The sequence below is a fragment of the Pipra filicauda genome, unplaced genomic scaffold (assembly GCF_003945595.2).
Source record: "Pipra filicauda isolate LSUMZ 115617 unplaced genomic scaffold, ASM394559v2 scaffold575_size278286_pilon, whole genome shotgun sequence".
Lineage (NCBI taxonomy): Eukaryota > Metazoa > Chordata > Aves > Passeriformes > Pipridae > Pipra > Pipra filicauda.
Window position 1 is genome coordinate 7,095 of NW_024104726.1, and position 21,886 is coordinate 28,980.

Below are 21,886 nucleotides of genomic sequence, written 5' to 3' on the forward strand. Positions count from 1 at the left end.
AGTATTCTTGTATATTTTATTTGATGTGCCTTTCTTACTCTCTGAAAGAACAGTTCTATGTTCCTGTAATTGCCACTGTTTCCAACAGTAGCTAAACCCACAAATGGATGGCAATAGCATAAACACAAGGGTTGCCTTGCAGGTTATGAATACTGTTGCTGTAGCTGTGTTGCTCTAAGGATATAAACAAGACAAAGGTTTTATAAGGACAGGCACTATCTTTTATTAGATCAACTGCTGCAGTGGCAGGGAACAGGGCACAGGCAAACTTTTAGACATCCAAGTGCTGAGTTCCTGAGAAAGTTACTCAATTGTTTGGAGACACCATGTGGAGGTTTTGTACTCTGTGGATTGTCACAGGCACGTTGCAGATACAGGTAAATGTTGCTGTGTTATTTTTTATACATAACTCATAGTTTTGATGCCTGACCTAGTAGCAAGATATGGTCCAATTCTTATTTCAAAGAATAAGGAATTAGGTGCTTTATAACAGGTTAGCAGCTATAGGATGTTGTTTAAATGGCCACTTGTTTTTGCATTACTCTGCAAAGATGACGTCTGCATGAAGGATGTGGAGATTGCTTTGCAGAGAGCACTGTCAAAAGGTAAACCTGTGAAAATGTTTCTCAAATGTTACTGTTCCTGTGTAAAGCATGATGATGTATTTTCCTTTGAAGCATCTGACTACTGGAGATCACTGGGGGGAAAAATGCTTGGAATGCCTTGTTTAAAGAGTTCATTTTTGTTATTTTTGTGGTGACATGGTCTGGGTCACTAGTGTGGCTTTTGTATAGTAAATCTGTAAGATGCAGATAGTGTATTGCACTGCAAGGGTTGCATCTTTAGATGTGACTAATGCTTAATAATACTTAATAGTAGGATTTTATTTTTGCCCTGTTGAAATCCCTAGTTACTCATCACGCGATAGAGGAGTGTACAGTTAAGCCAGTTCTGAGTCCTCTGAATATCTTGCCTTAGATTCATATATATCCTTTTCTTAGGGCAGATGGTTGCAAAACAAGGAACTTCTCCTCTTGCACTGCTCCCTGCCTCAACAACAAAAAGAAAACACTGTTCCTTATATGTTCTGTTAACCTCTGTGTGCTACCTGTGCAGGTGTTTGCTTGTTTGGGTTTTCCAGTACTTGATGCACAATCTTCACCTACAATAAGGTATCAGATTTCTATCCAGTCCATTCTGTCTCTCACTAGTTGTGAATAAAGAGGAAGAGAAGTGACTGTATGATAAGAGAAATCTCTGTCTGTTTTGAACTGGGAGGTGTTTGTTACCTTGTTCATCCATAGTTTATGGCTTTCTTAATAAAGCCTTCATAATGTCTTTCCTTAACTTGTTCCTCTAAGTAAATTGCATGTATTTTATAAGTGCTGTTAGGATGAAGTCTGTCAGTGTAACTGTTAGGAATGCTTTCAGATTTGGTGACTTGAGTAGTGGCAGTCTCAGTATTCAACATCCATATATTTGAAATCTCCCATTTTTTCCTCCTGGATTGAACAGAACTCCCTCTCCTCAAGTACATCTGCAATTGGGGTAAGTGTAGGCAGTGGACTCATCCCAAAGCCCAGTCATTAGATATTTTGGTTGTAACTCTCAGGGAGCTTACCATGGTTTCGTGTGGGAATGGAGAGGCTGTTTAAAAAAACAGCAAAAAAACCAAAAACCCGAGAGGATTCTCTCCAATTTGTTGATGCATATTTTCATATAACTTATGATGTATCAATTTCCAAACCACCTGAGTGACTGTAATTTTCTTATTCTTCAGGGCACAAGAAAAAATTTTATGCAGCTCATACTGTCTGACAAAAAACTTTCTTTCCCACAAAGAGATACACAGTTTAAGTGTCCATATATAGTTTATCTTCAGAATTCATAACAGATCTTAAATTCAAAGTAGTTTGGGTTGATGCTCATTTTTATTTTTTTTTTAGAAACAAAACCAGTCCCTTAAACAAAACAGAGCAAAACCATTTAGAAATAAAGCCACAGGCTTTTCTTCTAGAAGTTTCGTGCCTTGATTTTTTTTTTTTTTACATAGTATGACAGAAATAGTGTATAAAATGATGAAAATGTTTCGCACTTAAGAATGGTCTGAGAACTTTTTCTTGGTCATAACTATAGAATTAAAATGCTACTGGCCATATGCATTGCAGCAGTTAATATTCTCTCGGTAGCACCATACCCTAAAACTGTTTAAATGTAGAGAATCACTTTAAAACAGAGTGAGTGTTAGATATAGCATCTTGGGTAGATTGGTGACAAGGGTAAGAGTTTTATGCCATGGATTTTCTGTTTCTCAGGAAGACTGGGGTTAATTGTGGCTTGGCAAGTAAAAAAAAAAAAAAAAGTTCCATATTGTTTTTCTGCAGTAGATTCCTGTTGCTATGCAACAAACAGAATGTCACTTAGTACAGGATATATTAAATTGGTATTCCCGGCACATATCTCTGCCCGTTCATTTTATACTTTAACAGGAGGGTATGGTTCTGGCTTCCTGTAGGACTGTAGTATGAAGTATATATTTGAGCTTCTATTCTGGTGCTTGCTGTAGCTGCGGTGACGTCAGTGCACTTGCAGAGCCTTTCTTTGTTTTCGGCTGGATGGGACACCTGTGCAACACAACCAGGCTTCCAAACAGACAAAAAGGGGTGGTGGTTATCTTTCCCTGTGGTGGGTTGGTATTGCCAAGCAACATGTTAACACTTCAAAAGGGAGAAATTTCTTAGAGGGAAAAAATACTAGGCTGTGAATTCTGAAAACCTTTGTGTGTGATGCTGAGAAAATTAACGCAGATGGCATTGTATGAATCTTTAAACCAAAAGATCCAGTAATTTTGTAATTATTAGAATCAACTTTGATATTTGAATATGTTGATACTTCCTCTCCCTACCTTTCTGTTCCCCCCCCAGTGCTAAAACCAACCAATCTCAGCATCTGAACTCTTTAGATTTGCTCTTGATGGATTCTAGAATAGATGTTTAGGGCGTGTTTGGGAAAATTACTCTCTATGGCTCTGGAACCAGTAATTAAGTAATGGACAAATGACAACATCTGGTAAGGCATTATTTTATAATCTAGTTAATCTTCTGTAGTAGAGAAGAAGACAAAAATGATTTGAAAGCTAGAAGGATGTTAATTTGATCTTTGCCTCAAAGTCTGTCATGCAGTATAGATGTCTGAAATACAGAAACTTGAAAGCTGGGGATTTGTAATACTGTGCTTTTAGAAAGCATGCATTGTGTCTTACATGCCATCATATTTATACTGTGTAATGACCCATCTTATTTTAAGCAATTCTGTGGATTTTGAAAGCCAATTTACAAAAATCTTATCTGAAATTAAGTTAGGAACTAAAATTAGCAGGTCAAACGCTTGCCGCTGTTTCTGCTCTTAGAACTGAAAGATGCCATTGTCTACCATCTCTTTAAATTGTCAGTCTGAAGCAGGTTTGAAAGTAGCTGGTTTTTAAAATACTGTAGTAAATGTATTTATGTGTGGTTTCTTAAAGCAGAAATCAAAAGGAAGAATAAAGTTTGGAAAGATTTAAAACACTTCTCAGTACTGTACTCTTGCTTGTTTTGCCAAGGGGGTGCCTCTAATCTATAAAGCATCATTGAGCAAACAGCCTTTAGTAATACAAATTTCTTTCTTGTAGTCTGATGCCTAATTCAGACCTCAATGCAGGGAGTTCTGTGCCTGTTCTTAAGCAGACCCAGTAAAAAGCATTCCTCTGTGTACAGAAAGAGAACTTGGTATAACTTAAAAAATTCTTATGGCATTTGGTGAGATCAAACCTGAGTTCCGTCACAGAGAAATGATTTAAATACATGGATGGGGATGCTTGGGGGCTTTTTGCTCTCTGTTTTGGGAAGAGGAATCTTTGCTTCTGTTGCGCAACTGTTTGGAATGAGTAAACTGCTTGTGGCTTTCAATGCTATGATGACTTGTTTTAATTTTATCTTTTGACACAGGAAACAGTAGGAATTTGTAAAACTGTCTCTACTTCTTAAGGAGGTAGCAGAATGTAATTTAGTTGTGAAGTTAACAGATTTATCTGTAACTTTAATGACATGAACTTATTTTAATGTGTAGATAGAGAAGTTCTAGAATATACACGGGAAATCAGGAAACTTGAGATTAAGTTATAAGTAGTGTGTTGGTGGGCTACTTTGGTAAGTCTTAAAGGAACTCAAAGTAGAAAGTGGATGTTCTAAAAACACTGATTGTAGGGCAAAGAGCATTTAAAAGTTAAGCTCAGGTGCTGTGGTGCAATAAATAGGGCTGTAACAAAATGGTCAGCTTTTCATATCCATCATCTTCCTCCCAAATTGAAAATAAATTGTGATACTGGTAGTCCAAAGTTCTGTTTGGGGGTTGAAAAGAAATCAATACATTCTTCATGTATGTGTGACCAGTGACACCAGCCTGCTAGCTCTTGGTCATTAATTAATACCTGTATGCATATACTATATGCAGAATTATGTTAAAAAGGATGTCGAAGCATGTGAATGATTATATGCTATTTTTTCCTCCCCTACAATAGAGACTGGATTCTGCTTTGTAGAAAGAAATAGATTGGGGTTTGAAGGTTGCTTTTCTTTTTGTTTTAGGTTATCTTTCTCTGTTGCAGGGGTTAGAAAGTCTCTAATGAGTGACATAGGGAACTGCTTGAAGATAAGATGGTTTCATGGACTCAGCTCAGTGTTTTCTGCAAGAATGACTGCTTTTTATTTTTCAAAGAATTTCTGTCCTTTGGTGCTGACTGAGTTGTTCAGAGTTGTCAGTGGTGTTCGTTAGCTGTGTCCTGACTTGTTATCTTGCTGACTAACTTAAGTCTGTGGGCCCAATCTGTCAAAATATTAAATTATTCAGCATATACCTTTGTCCTTTAAAGCACAGAGAACATTATATGGCCGCTAAAGACAAAGAGGGCCCTAGATCATCTTGGATTAAATGATCAGCATCAGAAGGCTTGGTGCACCAGTTGTTGTGCTTCAGCTCTCCAGTGGAGGAAACAACTTCCCGTCTTTAATTTCCAACTTTTGCTTATTTCTTAAAAAGAAGCATGTTCAAGTTTAAAGCTCTCAAATGATCTGTTTTATGACACTGTGCTTAAACTGCGAATAACTACTGAATTTGGTATTCAGAACAAGTTTTGATTAATGTGCAAAAAACGTCACTACACATTGAATAATGAAGAAACCTACTAGCTGTTCGTTTACTCCTCAGTTCATCTATCCTAAGTCAGAGGCAGTCTGAGAAAAAAGGTGGGAGGGGTGAGAGGAGTAAGTATATAACTAAGACTTTTTAATGGTTTTACAACTGTAAGTCACTCCTTCCTTCATATATAAGCAGCCAGAACTGTTAGTCGTTCTCAACTCTTGTAATTTTTTTAACCATAATACAGTGTAATTTCTCGTGTTCTTTAAAAGTTGAAATACTAAGCCAAACATAATGTGCCGTGATATTTGAAATACGCATAGATTTGGAACAGCTAGATTGTCAGCCGCGTGTTCTCCCTAAAATCACTGTAACTTTTGGTAGTTCTTGTCTTATTAGTAGAGCATGCACATGCAGGAAGCTGAAACTGTGATTATGGCAAGGTGTGCTTACCAGACAGGAACACTAGGTCCTGGAATCTATGGTCTCCTTGTACTATGCTTAATCAGAATTGCTAACTTCAACCAAGCTAAGATCCATCAGTAGTTATCTGCCAGTTTTTAAGATAGGACTGGGACACTTAATTCGTTGTTCTAGTAGGTTAGACCAGGTGGCTTTTTCTGAAGATACTTCAAATTGGTCTAAATTGATCTCTGTGTTGTCTTATATAATGGGACAGTCCTCTTTGGTGACTCCTTTTAGATACTCAGAGGTGCAACTGGTCTATAATGATGATGAAATGGTCACTTTTATGTGTTTTGGCTACGTGGCAGATGTAGGCCTGGTTATTAAGGAAGGAGGTGTTGCAGTACCCTCTGAGGAGTGAGGAACAGGTTTTCAAAATAACTGTACATGTTCTCTGGCTATATCTTTGTAGGGTCTGGGGAAGATGATGCCAGGGACCAGTATGGTCAGACAGATCTTTTTCCTGCAGACTCTGGTCTGTAGACTGCAGTCACCTCTATCAGGAAACTGAATTATGTTTGGAGTTTGTCTGACTATGTGATTTCATCTTGCTGCATGCTCACTAACTGTGGACAGTACAGAACAGTTTATTCTCTCCAAAGCTACATCTAGTGTATATGAGGCTTCACGTTTCTCGTAAGTCTTTTCAAGATTAAAATCACCAATTTCATTAATATCTCACTGTGATCTGTTTTTAGACATCCTGCCAGTTGTTACTCTCCACTTGGTCTACATAATTTGGAAGCTGAGGCTGATTGTTGTCCCGTCTGTCATGTACTGATTTGCATCTGTTCATTGGAACGTATCTAAATGTAGACCTGAACTTTTTTTCTCCAGGCACTTTTCTGGTATGCCAGTATTATTCAGAATTCTTACCCTACTTGCTTGCGTCTTCTTCTGTGTTTTTGTCCTCTCTGATGATAGCAAGCATATTCTTCCATCTCTTTATTGTTCTGCTGCAGCACAGGCATTGCAAAACTGCACTCCATATAATTTCTCTGAGTGTAGCATTGATAGCTGGTGTCTGAATATGGTTTTCAAAACTCCTTTCTGCTCTCCTTACAATAATTTTTGTGTATATATCTCTCCTACAAAAATGTCCTATGAATTCTGTCAAGAACCTATACTAGAAGTCATACTACAGTGTCTGCTATTTCTGTATGATAATAAGAATAGGACTCCAGAAGAACTAGAGGAAACTAAACTTATCTGACGTTATTAGTTCATAAGTAGCATTGAAGATGTATTTGTTATTTTTTAGCAGGTTTTCACTGGTGTTTTTCTTGGGAGTGAAGTTAAACGTAAGTTCTTTACGTTCTTTTCTGACAGCTTGCTTCCTCTCCCATTCAGAACCTCTGCTCTGGATGTAACACTGAGCCACGGGCTTCTGCAAACCTGACTGACATCCCTCCATGGTCTGAGGTTCTGAACACCAGCTGAAAACATGGTGGTAATAGTTTCAGGGGAAATTTTGCTGAGTGTCTCCTCAGCTTGGAATTGAATCTGTTCAGCGTAAGCCAAACAACTGCAGTCTCCTGAAAACCGAGGCTCGTAGCCATGACATTCAGAGTTTTCTCTTAGGGAAAAGATACATAGTAAATGCAGACACAAAGTACAGGAAAAAAGTCATCTGTCGTAGTTGAAGCTTTCAGATTTTTACGCAGTTGAGAACATGGGCTTTGTAAAAAGCAGCGTGGAGCAATCTGTTGCTAGTATCACTGATAGTATCATGGAGAAAAGACTAAAGCTTAAAGAATGAGAATGGTATCAGCTTCCTTGGTAATGCTTGGGGGTATGGTGTTGAGAAGGATTACCCTCTTGGGATCCAAGCAGGATATAACAGTTTATGGGGCAAGATGTTGGGCTACAACCTACTGATAATAACCTAAGAGAGGGGAGGAGGTTGGTTTTGCGGGAATAACCCTCTTTTTACCATAAACTCGTTTTGCTATAGCTACACAATTGCTGCATGCTTCAGGTTTCATTCCCTTACCATGGTACTGGGGTGTTGCAGGCGCCTGATTAAAATCCTTTCAGTCAGACCCAGGCTGTTGTTTGCTGCAGTGGATTGTGGCAGAGTTCTGTGCTGAATCTTAAACTTGCTCTGACTTTCAGGAGAAACTCCAGGTTTTCATCAGAATGAGTTATATTGTCCTAACAGGAATCTACATAGTCTAGAAACCTTGAAGAAAGTCTAATGCATTCGAGAGTATTTTGTGACCTGTGGTCAGTCTGTTCTTCTACAGTGTAAAAGCCAATCGTTTTTCTAAAACAAAATGTTTTACGTGAAAATAAATCTCTGATTGAAGAAGCTTTGTTCTTTACAATGAGAGTTAATTTTGCTGAGATGTAACTAGCAGTACTCAAGGCTTCTGCACCTGGCAAAAGTACTACCTGAAAAGACAGGTGGTATTGCCTCCTTTGTACACGCTTATTTGTGTTTCATAGTAGCCTGAAAGTGTTGGAAATACTGCTAGACAGTGTTATTAAATACTAATTTTCTGTGTAGCTAGTTGGTACACTTAGGGGATAAGCTCTTAAACGGGTAATCATGGATTATTTACTTCTAGAAACTAGCTGAATTTTCATTAAAAAGTGTCACTATGGCCACTTCTGTCTGCAAAATAGCTTGAAAATGCAAAAGCCTTTTCACTTTCCTTTTGTGTTGCAACAAGCCACTGTTTGTAGTTATGGTCTTTTCACAGAGTTTCTTTTATCTCCTGTACACTGCTGAGCATCTTTAGGTTTAGGTGAGTAACTTCATGCTGCTTGACTCCCTATTGGAAATTAGGCTTAAAATGTTTCATAGGCAGTATGGAAGAACAGATCACAAGGGGAATGGAAGTGGGGAGAGTGCCCAAGCTTTTTATCCAGCTCTAGCGAATGCATGTACAGAGAGAGTTTAACTTACTCTTTTAAGTAAAATCCAGAGGTGCAAGGTAAGTGGCCATTTTTCCTAGCAGGAGCATCACTTTCCTTTCAAAAATGAGTGCTGCTTTTTGCTCTCCGCTGTTAATCTTAACTAATGAGACCAGCAAAGGCACAAATGAAAACCTGGAACAGATACTTATATTTTAAACCTCTGTCATTGGAATTCTTAATGAAACAAATGGTTTCTCCCTTTACTTGGCAGTCAGTGTCTTTCTGTTAACCTGTCAGGGGTGCTTTCCAGGTGATTGTTGTAGCGTTACAGATACCTGTAGATGGGATGGTTAGGAGAACATCCACAAGGCCATCTTTATAGCTTGGGTTTGTAGCCCAGTGGTTGTGGAGCTGCTACCAAAAAACGTAACAGGGTGAACAGGACTTGACTGATAGTGGAGTTTTCAAACTTGTGTAATGCATACAGTCATTCTCATTTTCTGTGATTTACCCCAATAACTTAGCTCAGTACAAGGTTTTAGAATTTAATTAGACTTGGTCAAAATAGATGTAGTTTATAAAGCTTATCTGATCTGTGCTTTGTCCGAGCTTCAGTAAGTGCTGATAAGTGATGTCTAACACTTCCTAATATTGTAGTTCATTGTGAACTTTGTGGAAATGAGAGTAGAATCATAATTTTTTTTTGTTTAAACCTGTATCTGCTTTTTTGCTGTTATTCTTGTCTTAAAAATTTTGAAGTTAATGGAATGTTATTTTGTAATGTCAGTTAAAGCCATTTAAAAAAGACTTTATTCCTGTAAATATCTCTAAATTTCTTTCTGTGATTGGGCAGCTGAAGTACCAAGTCTACATTTAGCTTGCATTTAATTTTTTTTTTATATGCTGTGTTTGCAAAATAGGTTCTTGTCTGAAAATGAGGGGTTTTGTTTCCTATCTTTAGAATGTCTTGAACTATGGTTTAGGCAAGGCTGGGTCAGCTCAAACCACTTCAGAATCTATTTGCTCATCCTCAGAGATAATAATGTAAAAAGCCATTTCAAAAGGTGGCTGCAGGCTGTAAAAGCCCCAAGACTTCCCCCAGTATTTCCCCAGTGTGGGGAGAACTTTAGTGACAGCCTGTGTACTCCGTGTGACCATGGCGAAATATGCTGGGATTATTTGCAGCTCTATTTGATCCATGGAATGCACTGCATCTATTGTTAGCTCTCCAGCTGAAGCAAGAGCAGGAGTTGTTTTTCTTTTTTGACATTGCAGCAGGTCTGGCTAGACACTGCTGTATCTGTCTTGAGTAGTTAAGGGTGATAGTATTGGCAAACTTCCCATCCTTTTAGTAGCCGTGGGGGAGCTGAGATGTGGGAGATCATAACTTATGTGGTTGGCTTTGCTTTTTAAATTCTTCAGAAGGCTGCAGGCAGCATATCTCTTGAAGCCTATAAAGTTCACTGTGTTCAGCTTCCTTGTTCAGTTTAGAGTCTCTTGGAAGTATAAGTGCTTTTCCTGGATAATTCCTTACCACAGAGATTAAACACTGTGTGTGTGATAGCAATGAGGACAACATTGTCACATCTAGCCTGTAAACACAACAGCCTCGCTAACCCACATACATGTGATTCTTTGCTGTTGCCTGTTGCAGAAGTGATCATAATCCTCTTTTATTTTCTCCTCAGTGTAAAATTTGGACATTGAACTCTTCAGTTTCATTGCAGAGTGCACAGATCTTTTTGTTGTCTCAAATTCAGTCTTAGTCTGCGTTGTACTTCAATGTCTCTTCTTTCTCAATTTCTCCCATCTGATAGCATGCTGTAAGAGGGGCATGGAGCAATGCTTTTCTCATGTTGCCTGATAACTAGAGAACAGGCCTTTAGGGCCTTGGTTTAGGTTGATCTGTTTGTTATGAAATATTAGAGAAAAACATATCAAAAGTAGTGTAGCCATAGATTAAGTATGAAATAATGCAAATAGGTTTGAAAGCTGTTATAGCTAAAATTAATGCCAGATTAAAAAAGAAAGCTTGCCAAGATTTCCCCAGTGGTGATCCCTGGGCAGAGTGGCTGTTTATTTAAACTGGGACTTCCTTCTGACTACTTAAAACAATAGAAAATGACTCTTTATCTAAAAGACTTTGCTTCCTATCTTAGATTTAACTGCCCTGATAACAAAACAAAGAAAACAGGATGTATAATTTAAACAAGACAAATTTCAGAGTTCTGTGATTCCCTGCCCATTGCCCATGGAAAGAGTTCGGGTTTGTGTGAGTGGGAGAGATTTCAGTGTTAGAGCAGCACTAAAATGGAGAAGTGCCCTGCTAGGGCAGACCAGTGTTTGATGCAGTCCCATACACTGTCTTGGAGAGTAGCAATAGGAGAAGCTGCTTGGAAGAAACCACCAGCAGCCCCTTAGCAATCCCTTTTCCGCCCCCTCTGCCAGCACCCTAGAATCCATTGTCTGTTTCAAGGTGTTTTGGAACATGCCTATTGATTCCTTTTATTAATTTTTTTTTTTAAGAACCTGTTATCTGTGAATTCTTCTAATTCCTTTTTAGCTTGCTGATCTTATCTGCATCCATAACTTCCTGTAGCAGCAAAGTCCAGAAATTCACTGTCTCTGTATGTAACTTTTTAACCTTTAGGGTGGTAGGGATTTATGTTAAATCAGAAGCTCAGATTTGGCAACTGGCTTCTCTTTGCCCTGTCATTGTGAGTTCTGCTTCTGTTAAGCAGCCTGGTTTATGGTATGCAGTGCAGTACAGTGAATATATTTCTTTGCAAGTGAAGTGACAAGGAGGAGTAATCATGTTGTTTGTGCTATTGTAAGACCAAAAGGGCATTGTTAATTTTCCTTGACGTGGATTAAGTGGATATGCAGCTGAAGGATTTTAGACTATCCAAGTAGCACCTTCCAATTTATTCCTTTTAGCAAATAAAGGTCTGCACTAGTAAGGAACGATCTCTCTAAACATTTTGACAATTTTTTGACAGGTTACTTTGGTGATTGCTCTAGCAGTTTGTAATATTTTTATGGAACTGTTTCTATAAAAGTATTCTTTGTGTGTCTAGCACAGAGGCAGTACATGTTGCGTAATTTTTATGGCTGGAGGGAAGAGCTTGAAACTTGTGCAGCTCCTGTGTATGATTTACATTACACAGGAACAGGGTTTCCTTGCAGCTATTGCGTCAGGTCAGTGTCCTGCTGCTGTACCTGGCTCATTATGGGTCAGTTTTGCTCTTTTTTCTTTTTCCCTTAGTTTTTTAACTGTACCCAGGTAGCTGTGTTAACAAAACACAAAAACCAGAGTGGAAATCCTATGACACAGAGGAATATTAAATTGCAAGTTTAGAACATGTAATGCAGGAATACTAGTATTAGGTTGTTTTTAAATTCACAGCATCCTGGTAAGTCAGGAGAAAAGTCAATACATTTTTATGGAGTAGTAGTATCGGTTGGCTCTTCAACATTCCTTTCCTCTGTCTCCTTGTTACCAGAGTTGTAAAACTAAAACACGGTGACCTCAGAAGATAGTTATGGTGGCAGCACTCTATATACTGTGACTTTGATAGAAGTGTTTTACTTGACACTTGAGTTTTTCAGTGTAAGTATGTATTGACTGGAAAAAACCCCCACCATCTATAAGATCACAGTTAAAAGTCTAGTGCAGTGCTTGAAATGACTCCTCTCTTAAGTTGTATCCAGGCTATTACATTCTTTTTCCTTATGTTCGTGGGTTGGCATAGTTTGTGTATTGTGAATGTTAGGATTACTCTGGGAATTTTCACATAAAATTTCTGGATGTTTTAAGTCTTAATCTGACACTAATGAAGGTTTTGGGCTTGATTTCTCTTACATCCTCCATTATCATGAACAGGTGTAGGAGTAATTCTTCAGTGATGAAAAGTGGAAGTTTTGTGGGCTTTGGATATTGAAGATGTTAACAGTCTAATACTGGATTACAGGCAAGAAACTGATGAGTAAGGAAACTTCCCATTTTGTTCTGGGGAGTCTGAAACCCTGTTTAAAGTTCACAGGTGGTGTACACTCAGAAGGTACAGTTACTTACAGCAAAATTCTGATTTTTTTTTTTTTTGTCTGACACTTTCTAGCTGTACAGAGTGAATGTAGCTGTATGTAAGAGAATGTGGTTGTGTTCCAGTTAATTCAAAATTCAATTACATTCCCATGTCAGGACCAAAAGCTGCCTCTATTTACACTTGTAAAGCTCCTGTTGAAAGAAACTGAGGTTACGTAATTTAAATTTAGGCCAAACTAGGTTCTTTTGGATGTTTTGGAACAGTGAATGATGCAGGAAAGGCCTTATTTGTCTTGTGTGTTAGGATTGTGTAGGGGTAGCACCTAGTGAGAATATATGCTGACCACAGTGGGATGCCTTTGCAAATAACTTGCATAGAGCTCCCATTTTAAGGTGGAGAACTCTACTAATACAGAAAACCTCTGTCTTTTGTTTCCCTTAAAAGCAGGTGTGAACTTAATTAATTACCCATTTTGTCCAATATTAACTATTTTATTTCTCTGCAGTAGTTTTGCAGACAGCTAGCTGCGAAAATCAGAGTATATTTAGGTGTTTCAAACATAACTTCTTCTCACATGCTTTTTTTTTTTTTCCTCCTGGGAAATGGAACTTTTTGACTGAAAAGGTGTTCAATATTTGTTTTTAAAATAAATGAATGTTTTTTCTGCTAACTGCTTTCATAGATACACAATACCATAACCTAGATTAAAATACAAAAATACTACAGTAAATTTGGATTCCTACTAAAATTGTAGTGACAGCAAATTTATAATGAAAACTTGTTTATAGCCACTTGTTTTATAATTGGACAATTTGTTTAAGTTTTATCACTGGAGTATCCAAAATTGAATAGTGATGAAGAGTGGACATGATTCTGGCTGTCATTGCTGCATTAATTTTGCAGAGAACAGCATTTTTGGCTGTTGTGGTTCTGCATAGGTGTACAGAAAACAAACTGAACAAAACATATTGAGCAAGAAGAAATATTTTTCCAATAGAAATCAAAATGGTGGGATTGTTAGTTAAATGTAACTACAGAGATTTTAGGTGAGTTAAATCTAGGCTGCATCAAGTAAACTAAATTTAGGGTACAGTACTAATATTATAGGACATTAATTTCATGCTATGTCTTTCTCTTCAGAGGAAGGGCTGGTGTATTGCAAATCTCCTTTGGAAGAATCCAGCAGCCTTGTTGCTGACCAGAGAAGGGATCTGGAGGGAGCTTTTTATCACAGGTGCTGTGTCTCACTCAGGCTTCTTATGCAGCTGCCAGGAGAGGCCTCAGCAGGTTCTGCAGTAACCCACGGTTTCAGCAGCACCACCTAAAACTCTGCAAAATGTGGTACAGTGGTAGAAATTCGTGCTTTGGTTTCTGGTCCTAAAGAATCTTCAGAGACATCATAAACTGAGTGCAGCTGTTTGTTTAAGGTATAGGACTTGATGGAAAGCTGTTTTAAACAGCCTCAGAATGAAGAATGTGGGGCTTTGTAGGGCGTTTTTTTTCCTGCGAAAGTTGTATAGTTTTCAAGACTGGAGACTGCTATAGAACAATAAGTGATGTTATGATACCAAAAATTATTTGAAGTACTTCTAAAAGTTTGAGGAAAGAGAACTTTATTTACATTACATTACAGCAATGGTCATGCAAACTCAGTCAATGTGTTGACTGAATCAAGCTAAAAATCGGAATGCAAAAAACAGGGACTTGTTGTCTTTGGGATTGTGCTGTGAGTCAAATGGCATGCACCTAGCAGGAATTTGTGGAGTCATTCTGCAAACCTTGTGTTCCATCTGACAGGTTTTTTTGAATCTAGTTTGTTAAAAATATAACCTCTCAATATATGCTGAAGTCAAAACTTTCGAAAACAGGATTTACTGATATGTTCAAGTTTTAACTCTAAGCTTTCATTAGTCACTATTTCTAAAAACGTGACTTTGTATACAAAGAGGAGCATGGATAGCACCAGCCTAATTCTAGGACAAAGAACATCCATGCAAACTTTCCTACACAATTTTCTTCTCTGTTTTCTTGCAGACATATTCAGATCAATCTATTAAAAAAAGCAAAAGAGAAGGTTCCACATTTCTTCTTCATCCTTTATACATGTTTATGCACCTGGCATGAAAGGCCATTTGCAGTGGCAGGAGCTTTGGAGAGCAAAGAGCTGACTTCAGAACTAACACCAAATACAACAATCCCAAAGTGCTCAAATTGTTTTTAGGAAGATCGAGTTAATAGTTGTTCAGACTTCAGTGGTCAGTTGATTGACTCTAATTATCAGAGTTGTAACAAGGTGTTACAATTTATCCAGACACTGTAGAATTACGCAGGACAACTGATACCAGTTTTCTTGGGGACGTTGTTAAGATTGATTGCTCACACATTTGTTGTCACTTATTGCTATGGCAGAAGTTTATCCCCTAGCTGCTACATCTGAAGCAGTTAATAACTAAAGTTAAATTAGGCTTAAATATGGACTGCAGCTTCTGAGAAGCTAATGCATGTGTGCTTTGCAGCTGTGCTGCAGAGATGGCATGACCTCGGGTCAGATGGCGAACAGATTTAAATTGCCGTAGTTGGAATTGCCAGGCACTTGCAGATGTGTGGCAAACATCCTTGGGTTTCTAGAACAACCTGGGTACAACAGCATTTTCAAAGAACAGGCAAGTTGTAAGGGACCACATTCGGTCATCTGAGTCAACCTCCCTTCTCCATCAGGGTCATCCCAGAGCACGTGGCACAGATTTGCATCCAAATGGTTTTTGAGCATCCCCAGTGAGGGAAACTCCACAACATCTCTGGGCAATCTGTTCCAGTGCTTGATCACCCACACAGTAAAGAAGTTCTTCCTCATATTCCTGTGCATTGGTTTCTACCTGTTGCCTCTTGTCCTATTGGCACTACTGAGAAGAACCTGGATTCATCCTCTCAACACCCTTCCTCAGATACTTACAGACACTCATGAGGTCCTCTCTGTTGTATCTTCTCAAGGCTGAACAGGCCCAACTCCCTCAGCCCTTCCTCGTAAGAGAGATGCTCCATATAGCAAGTTGATAGTGCACTAAATGTGAAGAAAAGCTATACATGCTCAGGAGTTTTTTGAAACTACCTGTAATCCAGAATTTTGAAAAACAGCAGATAAAGATCCAGACTGTTTAACCAAAAAACTTGCATATTCTTGTTAGCTGGAACAAATACCATTTGAGTAATCACAGTAGAATGAGTTGACCAGGCACCTAAATAATTAAAACAACTGAAACTTAAGTAGAATAATACTAAACCCAAAATTATCAGTTTTACTATATTAAAAATTGTTGGGAACAGACAAGAGTCTGTTTCTAGACTGTTTAGGGGTTGGTTTCATTTTGTTTCATGTTAAGAAAAGTTATTGCTAAACTCTAATGGGTTCTAGAAATGACAAAAACAGATAACACCTGATGTTGACCTTTTAGTCTCTCTGTCAGTGTATGGGCAACACTAAATTAGAACCATTATTATGCAGGTACTGCCCCATTTTTGGGAGGAAGGGGTTGTCTCTTTGTCATCAACCCTGAAAGTCCTTGGTGTATCTCTAAGGAGGCAGAACATTCGTGCTTGTTCTGTAATTTGTTGTCCTGGGACTCAGAATTAATCAGATGTCTACTCATAATTTACTAGGATCATTTCTAGATGCTATTGCATTTGAGGGAGTGTTTATCCTGGGCAGATAAGCCAAAATACAAATCACTTGGAGAAGTGTGAGAGAAAACAGTAAGAACACTTCTAAGCTGTGTCTCATTTATGTTGATGAGATACTCTGAATTCAGAGAAAAGTTTTTCATTTCCCAAACTACTATCGTAAATGTGAGTGTTTAGATCCTTGCTCAGTTGATTTCCTGCATATTACTTTGTCCCTTGAATGTTGAAGGAAGTTGGGATAGTGTAGGCATCGGGTTTTTTTACTGCCATGGATATTGAGAGGCTCAAATAACACAGCATGGTGTTTTGGGCCACCAGCTGGTGCTGTAATTGCAAATTAGCTGAGTAGCTTCAGATCCTAATAAAGTTATGCATGCTCCTTGGGTGTTTCTCAGACATGGGACCAGAGCCATGGTCTGGGAACATCTGAGCCAGATTCATTTGGCTGATTGATTCTTACTCCGTACCTTCTGAGACAGCAGCCTGCTGATCTGAAGGCGATAAAACCGGCACCTGCTAAGTGCTGCGATGCATTTAGTAACCCTGCTGCTGGATCTTGACCTTGTTTTGCATAGAGCCAGTGTTGGTCTCTCCTGTGGCAGGGTTCATCCCTGTGACCCCGGGGTGCTGTGGCAGTGTGGTCACGGACTCACGTCGCTTCCCGGAAGGGTTTCATGCGCCGGGGTTTTGTCCCTCCTGCCTGGAAGTGTGCTCTGCTGGGTGTGAGGCTCAAGGGCTGCCTATGCACAGGGATGCTCCTAAAATACCAAGTTGAGAATAAAGAAGCTGATAAACTTACCTTGACATGTGTTAACTTTTTCAGAATCTTCCATGGGATTTCACAATATTTCTAAATAGTCTGTTCCAGTATTTCATTGCTGTTACTGTTAGGGGAATTTTCCTGTTATTCATGTTTATAGAGGATGTTGTTAATACATCCCCAGGTTTTTTCCTCTGTGTTTGCTCTTTTATTTTGTAACCTTGTAACCCCTGTGTCTTTTTCTGATACACCTCTGCCCTGCCAAGTGTTTTCCCAATTTGTATGTCTGCTGTAGTCCAAAGTGCTTATGTTTGTAGGAAGGTAATTTGAAGCTACTTTTTCCTTATACTTTAGATTTTACATCTCCTCCCATTTTACTAATTATTATATGGCGATGTTTAATTATCAAAACCGTATCCTTAGTGTGCAGTGCTTCTCCCCTGTCCTGAGTAACTTGGGTAATGATGAAAGGTAGTGGCTGTCTCCTGTGTGTGATCTCTTGTTCTTCCTGGTAGTGAGGTGATACTTTGCTTATAGTTTTGTATGTGCCCACATTACCTGAGCCAGATTATTACAAGCAGGTCCCAAACAACCACTAGTAGTTAAAGCTTTTTCCCCCCTACGTGCACTATTTCACGATGAGCTACTTATTAGTGGATTTGCCACAGAAAAAGTTGTAAAGTGGTAAATCTTACATTCCACAGGTAAATAGGAACCTTGATTTTTATGAGCATGGTTTTCATACTTCGGGGTAAATTTGCCTCTCAACAGGAAGTTCTTGCTCTTGGCAGTAGTTGATGCTCTTTAGATAGTTTTGGTCAAGCCAGTTTTAGTGTCTGTAGGTCTTACAGTATGAATGCTGGTTACTTAATGGAGGTGAAGAAACTATTTTATACATTTGCGCTTTCTACAGTTCTTTTTTTTTTTGTTTGAATTTGTATAAAAGTATTCCCTATTGGCTTATGCTGCTCTATAAAAGGCATGTATTTTCACAAGTCTGCTCCATAAATTGAATGTTTTTACCCGACGCAACAGTAGTTTTAGGTAGTTCAGGATGCTGCTTCACCTCTTTGAAGCCTTTTCTAATTGTTTCTTTAGCTGTTGAGGTGAAGGAAACACTGGTGCTCATGGTGGGTCCCACTCTAAGCTGTGTTTTGTGAGGAATTGTGAATAGTATTGGTTCGTTCCCAGACTTTTCAATTTGCTTTGAATGCTACCTTATAATGAGTTGGCTACTTCTCTGACCATTGTTAAGCAGGAAGAGGTAAGACTGCATGGTGGTGCCTGTTATTGTATTTTTTCATTTGGATATTTTCTTCACAGTGACTGTGCTCATTGTGTTGGTTTTGGGTTATTTTTTGAGAATTCTTGCTCCTGTGAACATCTGTGCGTGTCCATTTAATTTAGCAGATATTAGTTGTTAGAAAACACTGCCTGATGTCCTTGCTGGTGGAGCGAGATGTGTTGCCATAGCTAGATTTAAATAACCTCTGTGTCCTGCTTTGAGTGCAAATGATGCTGTTAGTCTGACTCAGTACCATAAGGAAGACAGCTACTGGCATTCAAACTACTGCTGTTAACAAGGCCTGGATTTGATTAGACTGCCTAGGTCACTGGCAGCCTTAGATCACTGGAATAAAAGCTGAAGTAACTGGTTTCTAAACCAAACCATAACTTTGGATTATTCAGCGGATTGTGTTGATGGGGTAGCCGGCCAGTTTGCTTCTTTTCTCCTGTGGCCTGAAACAGCCTTTCTGTAGCTTTTTACTTTGTTCACTCATTGCTGGAAATCAGAACCTTGAGTCCCCCCTGCTTGTTTTTGCTTCCTATTAGTCCATTTGTCTCAATTTTAATTTTGTAAAAAGCCATGAAGCACTTCTGAAGCAACTTGCGTGAGGATGCAGAAGCAGAAGAACTGCATGAAGTAGCATGTGCTTCTAATAGTTTATGGTTACATTATCCTCACTGGCATGCTGGTAGATGGATTCAGAAGTAGTTTGCAGTCTGACAGAATATGATTAGTCTGCACTTACTGGTACACGTAGTGTCTGGGAAACCCTGATGTAAGTCTTGAAAGGCTTTATCTCAACAGTTTTGCTTGATAGCCTTTGGGAGCTTTTTTCCAAAACAAATGACTCACAGCCCTTAGGTACTTCATAGACACGGTGAATGCTGTTCTTTGTACATGGGAGGAGGGAGAACAAACAGTTCACCTTTTTGCTTTTAAAGATAAACTTTATAAACAAAACAACCCCCACAACTAATATGCTGGTGTGTGTGGGGGAAAAGGTCATAATGGAAAAAGGGTTTGAAGTATATAATTTTCTGAAGTCTATAATAAGCTTGTTAGTGTTTTCTGGAATGTTACCTGTTTGTTTTATGCACAGAGATGTGTAAACTAAGTTCTTTTGACTTTCTGTCATGTTTCATTAACCAAATTTTATCATTGCATTTTATCGTATGCTCTTTAAGAAATGAATTTGGTCAATTGAATATGCATAAATAGAAAAAGGGTTTTACTGTATCAGGGGCCAGCTAATTGAACTGTGGTTTTAGCATGTGACCACATATGGCATAAAGGTGATAATAGAACTACTCTTTTCTCTCTGTCTCCCCACAAAATACCTTTTTAGGGCTGGTAGTGAAGTCTTGCCTGGTTTTGTTTGCTTACCTTAAGTTTGCAGCTGATCACGTAGTATATTCCAAAATAGGAATGCTTGGCTAGTCTGAAAATGCAGTATCATGTTAAGCCCCTTGTCTTGTGTATTGCTTACCTGAAAGTGGGCTTTTGTGGGGCAGGTAGCAACCAAAGACAACTAAGTCTTGTTAAGTGTGTAGCTGGTGTTATCAAACTGATTTGTGTGCTATAACATAGTAGTATATGCTTATAGCTTGGGTTAAAAACAAAACAAAAACCCCCCTCCATTAACACAAACCCCCAAACTGCCTCAAAACTCCTGTTTGCCAGCAGACCCGAAGGCCCTGGTTAGAAATGCTTTTGTTAAGAGGGAAGATGCAAAACACTCCCTCTGGTTTAAAGATTAAACTTCCGAGGGTAGCTGTTAAAAGGGTGTCGTGACACTGGAAAAACCCAGGCTAGTAGTAAACGCTGTAAATAGCAGAAGAATGTTCTGTGACATGAAGCTTAAGATATCCTGGCAGCAAAATGACTCTTGGTGACAGTAACATAATAAATTAAAATGCTGATTAAAATGATGCAAGATTGCCTGGAAAAGGTGGTTTCTAAAATGAAGCTATAGCTGGAGAGGAAAGATAATACAATGGTTGGACTGTTGATCCAGAGTAATGAAAGCCACGTTACATTTCTAGCTCCGTAACAGCCATCTTGTACAATGAAAGAGGCCCATGGGATGCCAGCTGGATTGTGCTGCCTTTATGTGTTAAAATAGCGTTTTCCGATAATTACTGCTGGATTAGCTGAACTAGTGAAAATCCCTGTTCAGATAAAGCTTTCTGGCACTTGCAGTTAGCACAAACCTAAACAATGGATATGCTGATAAGGAGTCTTAATTTTCTAGTGTGAGCAGAATTGTTCTTCAACTCACCTTTGCGTTATAGATACTCCACTAAATAAGTTATTAGTACAAATAATCAACGGATATATAACTTTTAAATTCTCTTTTCCCAATTGGCGTTTACAAATTTTTTTTCAGTTGAAAAGTATGATGGTTATTATAGGTCTCTACCTTTTAGTTCCTCTGATGTATTTCCAATACTTAAAGACACAGAATAAAAGCCTTAATTGGCTAGAGCTGCTGGTCTGTTTAAGCCGTTCGTATTCCTGCTTTCTAGACTGAATTTATAATTTCAGTGTAATGAGAAGTATTTGCTTATATGTAATGATTCACTGAAGAAACTTGGGTAAGAAAAGATAGGCAGAAAAATTATGTACAAAGTAGTAGTAACCTATGAACTACTTTCAGTTAAATACTGGGCTCTCAGTGGAGATAAGGTGTAGTGAGTTACAGTCATTAAAAAGGAGGAAATAGAATAGCTGACATCTGATAATAACTGATATTAGAAGAAAGTGTCTAAATATCTCTTCCAGTTTTGATAGTAATGGACTAAATGCACTCTTATTAGATTAGGATTTTTTTGGATCCAGTTGCTATTTTGGAAACTTTATTTTCCTGTTTTTCTAGTAAAGGAAACCAGTAACTACTTTTGTCCCTGCCCTAAAGGAAAAAATATTTTTGTCAGAACTTTAGGAGACTTCCCGAGCTGTTAATACCATTGTGTATAAAGGACTTATACAGTGGATTTTTTTTTTAATATAATGCATTATGTATACAATATAACACACAAAAATATAAAAATCTGTAGACTTTTTTCTTCTGAGTGATGTTTTAATCCAATTTTGACCGTTCTGGAGTCAAATTTTGTGCCCAAGTACAAATAGAAATGCACACGCAGAGGTTTGAATTTGTTGCATAATTATTTGTGCTTGTTCATGCAGATATACTTAAAGGTATGATTTGTCATGTCTGGGAAAGTTTTAAAATGAAATGACTCTTGAGAAATACAGTCTCCTTTTGGTATAGCCGGTAGATGTGATGCAATTTGTTCTAAAACTTGGAAGTAGAGGTAGGTGGTATGGTAATGGAACAGAAGTCCTGCTTATGAACATGGATGTGTTCCTGTTACTGTAGATCCTGGTGTTTAACGGATTAACATATTGTCCTGTTTTCAGCTGGGACACATATTTAAGATTAAAGTAACTGCAAAACAGAATTGACTTTGGATTCTTAAAATTCAGGTTTTGTCTCTAAAGACTGAGCATTTTGCAAAGCAGACAGAACAACTGGAGAGACAGCTGAAACATTTAGGAACTGGGACCAGGAAACCAAGGCAAACACAGTTTCTCACTGTTTAGCTTGGT

General features: G+C 38.4%; 1 protein-coding gene across 1 annotated transcript in view; it reads left to right on the forward strand.

The window, feature by feature from the left end:
* Positions 1-2,838: 2,838 nt before the first annotated feature.
* The window catches only part of ENAH (ENAH actin regulator), a 76,148-nt gene continuing 57,100 nt past the window's right edge, over positions 2,839-21,886 (forward strand). Inside the window, exon 1 of the mRNA XM_039387541.1 lies at positions 2,839-3,069. The gene's annotated coding sequence lies outside the window, so the exon portion shown is untranslated. The remainder of the gene's footprint in view (positions 3,070-21,886) is intronic.